The following is a 7,781-nucleotide window of genomic DNA, read 5'->3' as shown; positions in this document are numbered from 1 at the left end:
ATTACAACCGGTCATGGAACGCATTCAGCAGCAGGGAAGGTCAGCGTTTACTTGAAATTCTGCATCCATATGTCAATGCCAGTTTCTGGAATTAGCTCTCAGAACATCCGCCAAACGGCTGGGTTCACAGAGGTCAGAGAATGCCCGCCTGTGCACATTGACTCCCTAGAGCACGTTGTCAGGAGAAGCTGGAAAGTGTGTTAGCGCCCCCGCCGCAGGCTCCAAAGTGCAGTGTGGGTCAGAGCAACCCTGCATCATGCTTTCCCTGGCTTTTTTTTTTTCCATGCTCTTCATCAAAGAAGCCCGTATTAAAATGAATTATCAGGCCAGCACTAATAAGAAGATGCAACATGAAAGTCAGCTCTCTGCCAAGAAGGACGACAAACTCTTCTTTAACGGTAAACGCACCCCGGTGGGCCCCGCCAGAGCTCAGCCGTGGTGGGAGGACCAGAGTCTGCAGACAGAGATGCCTCCTTCCCGGGGTGAACAGCCTGGACGGAGAGTGAGGCCACTGCCCCAGGTCGGGTCGGGCAGGTCCCCGCCTCGTGGGGACAGGGGGCCCAGCCCCACCCCTGCCCGTGGGTCTGAGGAGCACGCCGTCCTGCAGGCAGGCGGCCGCCCCAGCAGGGGAGGGCATCCTGGTGCTGCCCCACCCCTTGCCCCCGCAATTCCATTGGCGGTCACTGCTCCTTCCCGGGGCGAGGGGGGGCGGGGAGAGCCCAGTGTCCCCGAGGGGAGCGCCCCCAGGGAAGGGGATGAAGAGCAGTGAGATAGGGCTCTGAGGCTGCAGAGCCAGCATCCTTTGGGGTCACAGAGCAGCCCTTTAGCCTGGAGGCCAAGCACAAGAAAGGGGGCGTCACACAGCTCCCGGGCCTCCCTCTGTGCCCCAGTCTGAGGTCTGGAAGCGAGACGAGGTCCTGGGGGACGGGCGCTGACTCCAGTACTCACTCCCGGGCCCCACTGAGCTCCGCTAAGGCAGGGCCAGGGCCTCAGGTTTCAGTCTGTCCCTGGTCTCCGGGCTCTCCCGGGAGCCAGCCTCTGGGTTTGGAAGCTGGAGCAGTAACAGGAGTCCAGTCCAGTTAACACTTCTAAGACCTCTGGGCGCAGCCCGCTCCTTAACTGTGCAAACGGCCTGGTGGTTATGAGATAAATAAAGTTGGACATCTTCTTGCGGGCCCACGGTGGGAGAAGTTATGGGGCGAGTCTGTACCGAGAGGTCTGAGCATGAGCTGGCCTGGCCTGGGGGCACAGGCTCCCTGCATCCCGCCCATCGCAGTCACTGAAGAGGGGAGAATGGGCTGAGTGTCCCGGGATGGGAGTCCTTGGAGGGGCTGTCGGGGGTCAGGGGTGAGGCGGGAAGGACCGGGTGGGGCCAGTCCACTGTCCGAGGACGCACCGGGGTCCTCAGAGGGACTGTGAGATTCCCCAGCCGGCCGCGTGGTGGACGGACGCAGTGGGGACCACACCCGCCACTATGCGTGTCCCTGGCCGCCCCTCCATCCTGAGACTGACCCGAGGGCCCAGCGGGGCATCCCGTGGGCGGCTCCCTGAGCTGCTGGCACCACGGTAGATTCCTGAGGGCCCCGGGGCTTCAGAGCCGGTGGATCCGTTAATGGAAGTGTGTTGCTCCTAACCGCCAGGTGTGAATGAGAGAAAGCAGAGGTGAGTTATGAGCTTGGGGCAGGGCAGGCGGGTGAGGGCCGGCCTGGGGGAGGACCTGGGAGCGGGGTAGGGTGGGGCGGAAAGTTCCCTGAGCGAAGAAGCCGCTCCCCTCTGTCCTGAGATGACCACCCCGCCCCGTGAAACCAGGGCCCGGGATGCCACTGGGGGTGGCCATGAGCCCCAGGCTCAGGACGCAGAGACCCCACCTCCGGGGCAGCTGCCCTTGCGGTGTGTCCTGGGAGCAGGGGCCGGTGCTGGCCCGCGCTATGTCTGGGCCCCCAGCTTCTTGACCAATGGCCACTGTCCCATGAGAGTCAAGGCCGAGGGTGACCTGGAGCAAAGCTGGCGACCCATACAGGAGGCAGGCGAGTGAGGCACATGGAAGGAGGCCAGACCCCCGCTCCCCGGCTCTCATCACGCCGAATTCCAGCGGGCGACGCGGTCGCCAGCAGAGCCGCCAGCCATGGCGAGGGTGCTCCTGATTCTGGCCTCATCCACCTCCTCACGTTAGAGGGCTGGGTGCCTGGACCGCGGCTGTTCTGGGAGAAGTCCATGGGGAACTGGCATCGGGGCAGGACGTGAGACGGGGCAGAGAGGGCGTTGGAGGTTTGCGAGAGGAGACAAAAGCCTTAGCGTGGTCACCTAGGAGCTCGAAGGGACAGCTCCAAGAGGGGAAGGGGTGGCACTTGGGTGCAGATGGGGTCTCCCGAGTGCCAGAGCAGGAACAGAAGGAAGTTGTGAGCGGGGCAGAGGACTGTCACCCTCAGCAGCGACCACGACAGTGCCTCTGAACAGAGACACGTCCTCGCCACGTGCTCTTGGCCACAGGCAGGCCGTCTCCAGCGATTTATAAACGGAAGTGGGTTGCTGCCGTGTAACCCTGAGTGTGCGTGCACATGTGGCAGCGTGTCTGGGAAACAATACCTCGTGCAAAACGAGGACAATGCAAGCGTTTAATCCAGTCTTCTTTGTGAGATCTTTTCGGACTTATGCAAAACAAACTTGTAACAGCAATACAGACAGCTTCCCGTTCTCCCTTTCCAAGGCGCTGCCTGCCATGGACATCTCACATAACCCAAACACAACCACAAAAACCATGCAGCTCTGCTGATGCATCACGGTCAGGTGACCTACAGACCCAGTGCCAAGTTGGTCTATTATTTTCCCAATTTTTCTTTCTGGCTCCAGGATCCATCCAGGAATCCACACTGTATTTATCTCTCATGTCACTTTTAGTCTCTTCCAACCTGGGAAGTTTCCTGATCTGTCCTTCACGGCCTTGAAGATAGCGCGGGCTAGTTCTTTCATAGACTCTCTTTCCATTTGAGTTTGTCTCACATTTTTCCACGACTAAATTTAGGTTATGCATTTGGGGCAAAAATGTGAAAGATGTGATGCAAATATGTCTCTTTGTCAGGGAAGTTTGCTTCATTGCTGGGTTAAGGTGGTAAATACCTGGTTTCTCCATAATCAAGTTAAAAGTTTTTGCATGTGTAAATAATTAATATCTTGTGGGGAGACACTTTCAGATTCTGAAAATATCTTTCTTTCTCATCTTATTTTCACCTATGGATTTAGTGTCCTTTGCTTCTTGCCTGCGGGAATAACCACTGCTTTTGTTGTTGTCCACTCTCAACTCTTTGAGACCCCATGGACTGTAGCACACCAGGCTTCCCTGTCCTTCACCATCTCCCAGAGGCATCCACCCTCTGTGGTCCCCTTCTCCTCCTGCCTTCAATCTTTCCCAGCATCAGGGTCTTTTCCAATGAGTTGACACTTCGCGTCAGGTGGCCAAAGTACTGGAGTTTCCGCTTCAGCATCAGTTCTTTCAAAGAATATTCAGGACTGATTTCCTTTAGGACTGGCTGGTTTGATCTCCTTGCAGTCCAAGGGACTCTCAAGAGTCTTCTCCAACACCACAGTTCAAAAGCATCAATTCTTCAGCGCTCAGCCTTCTTTATGATCCAATCCTCACATCCATACACGACTACTGGAAAAACCATAGCTTTGACAGCTCGGACCTATGTCAGCAAAGTGGTGTCTCTGCTTTTTAATACACTGGCAAGGTATGTCATAGCTTTCCTTCCAAGAAGCAAGTGTCTTTTAATTCCATGGCTGCAGTCACCATCTGCAGTGATTTTGGAGCCCAAGAAAATAAAGTCTGTCTCTGTTTCCATCGTCTCCCCATCTATTTGCCAAAAGGTCAGTTCCTGTTTCCATCATTCCTTCCACACGAACTGGTTAGAATTTTACTGCAAGGAAGAACGCTTTTTTCTCCTCCCTTTATTCATTGTTTATTCCATTATGTGTTTACATCTCTATGAACTATACTAACAGCTGATACTAATAGTGGGCAATAAACCATGAATATTTAGTTTCTCAGGCTCTCAGACTTGTTTCCTAGGAGCTCGGCATGCTGTCATCACTTTGGAGCACCTTCTAGCTTTCTGGCAACACGAGAAGCCCCAGGCCGCTCCCTCCCTTTCCCTAGCCCCACCCCACATCTCCAAGGAGCCCTGAGTCCTCGTCCTGGGGGACGGTGGCTGGACGTCAAGGTCTGGGGCTGCACGTGCTCCCCACTCCTGACCTGTCGTGGTTTCCAGGCCCTCCCCGCAGACAGGGCCGGGAAGATTTGGGTGTGCAGATCTGTCTATTCTACACTTCCCTGTTCAGATGTCAGACTCCATGAGTTCAGACTGACCCCACCTGACCTTCGGGCTCACCTGAGCCGCAGCCTCTTTTTTTTGCCTTTATAATTTTTTAAATTTTTTTAACACCAAAAACATTTTATATTGGAGTATAGCCAATGAACAAGGTTGTGGTAGCTTGAGGTGGACAGCAAAGGGACTCAGCCATGCATAGACACGTATCCATTCTCCCCCAGACTCCCATCCAGGCTGCCACGTGACGCTGGGCAGAGTTCCCTGTGCTATGCATAGGTGTTTGCTGGTTGTCCATTTTAAATACAGCAGTGTGTACATGACCTTCCCAAAGTCCCTAACTATCCCTTCCCTCCAGTCCTCCTCTCCTCTTCACTGAGAGAAACCCGACCCCCAGACGCCACGAGGGCGGACCCCCTGACCCAGTTCTGGAATTCCAGGACACAGGAGCAGACTTCCCGGTGGATCCCCACCCCTGCGGGAAACGGAGCTGCTGTCAGACCAGAGGCAGGTCCAGCCTTTCGCTCTCAGCCTTGCCGTGTGCACTGGCGACCTGCTCTCCAAAGTTCCTTATTAGTTCTTTTCTTCCCACACCCTTCCTGCATGCCTGCTCTGTGCATGCCAAGTCACTTCAGTCGTGTCTGACTCTGCGACCCCAGGGACTGTAGCCCACCCGGCTCCTCTGTCCATGGGATTCTCCAGGCAAGAATACTGGAGTGGGTTGCCACACTCTTCTAAAGGGGATCTTCCCAATCCAGAAATCGAACCCACGTCTCTTATATCTCCTGCATTAGCAGGCACGTTCTTTACCACCTGGGAAGCCCGCTCTCCCATGGGGCTCTCTTATTCACCTATAATTCCATTTGGGTCTTGTATTCCATTTTGGATCTGTCTCCCTCTTGGCTGATTTTACTAATTTGTTTTGGAGTGTGTGAAACATGTTGTTGTTTAGTCGCTAAAGTTGTGCCTGACTCTTTTCGTGACCCTATGGACTGTAGCCCGCCAGGCTCTGTCCATGGGATTTCCCAGGCAGGAATCCTGAAGTGGGTTGCCATTTCCTTCTCCAGGAGATCTTCCTGACCCAGGGATGGAACCCGCATCTCCGGCATTGGCAGGCAGGTTCTTTACCCCTGAGCCACCTGGGAAGCCCTTGTGTGAAACATGACCCAGGCTCTAATAGAAAACATCGAACACTGGGAGTCTAACCCTCAATCCTCAAACACGTTCCCACCCGCTTCTTTCTACCTGCTCCCTCCTGCCTCCTGCCGCAGTCAGCCTCACCACTTTCTGGCTTGTCCTTTCTGCATTTTCTTGGACACAAAGGAACAAGTACACGCAAATGCTCCTTTTCTGGGTACAAGATTGTTCTGTTTATTGTTTTACATCTTTTTTTTTTCCAGTTGAAATACAGTTGACATACAATATCATGTTAGTTTCAAGTGTGCTGCATAGAGGCTTGACATTTGCATATGTTATGAAATGATCGTCAGGATAAGTCTATTAACCATCTGTCCCTAAACAGTTATTACAGTATTATTATGCATATTCTTTACGTTGCTTATTACAGCCCCAAGGCTTAATTACGTTATAACCGGAGGTTGGCACTTCTCAATCCCCTTCAACTATTTTGCCAACTCCCCTCCCCTCTGGCAACCCCTCCGTCACTCTCTGTATCGATGAGACTGTCTTCATTTTGTTACGTTTGCTTTGTTTTTTTTAGGTTCGACATGTAAATGAGATCATACAATATTTATCTTTTCTCCGTCTGACTTATTTCACTTAGCACAATACCATTATAGTGCCTGCCTTCTTATCCAGTGTGTATTAAGCCACTGTACTGAGCTATGATCATGAACGTTTTCTCACTCCCTCTTTCTTACATGAAATCTAGCACACGGGAGGGATTTCACTTTCCCTTCTTTTAACATAACAGCATACACTGTAAAGCTCTCTAGGTCCGTTTGTAGGAAGCTTCCTCATTGTCTCTCTTTTTTACAGCTGCATGGTTATCCACTGTGTGGACATCATGTAGGTGATTCAACCACCCTTCTATGCATGGGCATTCAGCCTCTTTCCAACATTTTGCAAGCAGTGTTGAGATGGGTAACTGATGCACATGTATTTTCATATTGTCAGGAGTCCTTCAGGACAGATAGCAACTGTGGAGAGAGAAAAACACTGCGGAATTAAACCACAGTTGTGCAGCAAATCTTGATCACTGTGCTTACTTTTTCCTACAGACGAGGACAAAGAAATACTTTATCAGATTAAAAGCTTAGCGGCTCTGGAAAGAATCATTGAAAGTCTCCGGAAATCTTTAGGTAAAGGGAACCAGGGGCCACCTTGGCTATAGATGAGTGTGGAGGATCGGTCCTTGAGCTGGGGCTGTCCCCCCTGGTGAGAAGGGAGGTACCTCATCCACTCCAGGGACCCGCGTGAGCCGTGAGCAGCTCTGGACAAGCAAGTGACTCTATCCTGGGGGACCCTGTAAGCCCCACTCACGAGTCTACAGTCCAGGAGTCACGGGGCCGCTAGCAGGCTTCCCGCACTTCTCAGCTGAACTGAACTGAGCAAGGCCGAGCCTCTTTCCCAGGAGTGATGCGGAGGAGGGCTTCACACACACCCCTCCCCAAGCCCACCGTGTCCCCGATGACCAGGCCCAGGAAGGCAGACACGCCCCTCTCCACAGGCACCTTCCCCTGGGGGCCGGCCTCCCGCCCCTCCTGGGCCGCAGCCTCCTCACTACTGAAGTCACCCGCGCTGTTCCCCTCCGCTTCTGCCTCCGGCCCCACTCTTGTCCCTGGAACTCTCCAGAACACCTCCGAGCCTCTCCGAGGCCGGCCTCGCGGCCTCCGGGCCTCTCTGAGTCAGACCTGGCCACCATGCTGAAGGTTCCAGGAACTCCTGCAGCATCACACGCGCCACGCGCCCACCCGCATTCAACCTCATCTCCCGTGGACCGAGCCCGTGCCCCGCGCCAGGCGCTGGGCTCAGCTCCCGGGATTATCTGCCCCCTCCCCACCCACACGCAGAAGGGCTTCCCCACTGGCTCGGCTGTAAGAATCAGCCTGCAAAGCAGGAGACACAGGAGACGTGGGTTCAATCCCTGAGTCGGAGAGATCCCCTGGAGGAGGGCATGGCCACCCACTCGAGTATTCTTGCCTGGGCAATGTCATGAACAGAGGAGCCGGGTGGGCTACAGTCCACAGGACCACAAACAGTCAGACACGCCTGAAGAGACGGAGCCCGCACCCGCACACACACACACAGCCCCACCGGGAACTGCTGGGTGGTGAAGCGTACTATGGCTGCTCTTCCAGGGCCCTGCTGTCCTCTGGCAGCAAGACTGCCGTCCTATCCTTGGCTCAGCGCCCATGAGGACTGGGTCTAGGCTCAGCATTGCGACCTCCCAGGGCTTCAGGGTGAGGCAGGGCCTTCCCTCCTTGGACTTTATCAAAT

This window comes from Dama dama, chromosome 30 (assembly GCF_033118175.1).
Source record: "Dama dama isolate Ldn47 chromosome 30, ASM3311817v1, whole genome shotgun sequence".
NCBI lineage: Eukaryota > Metazoa > Chordata > Mammalia > Artiodactyla > Cervidae > Dama > Dama dama.
This window is presented reverse-complemented; position numbering follows the sequence as displayed.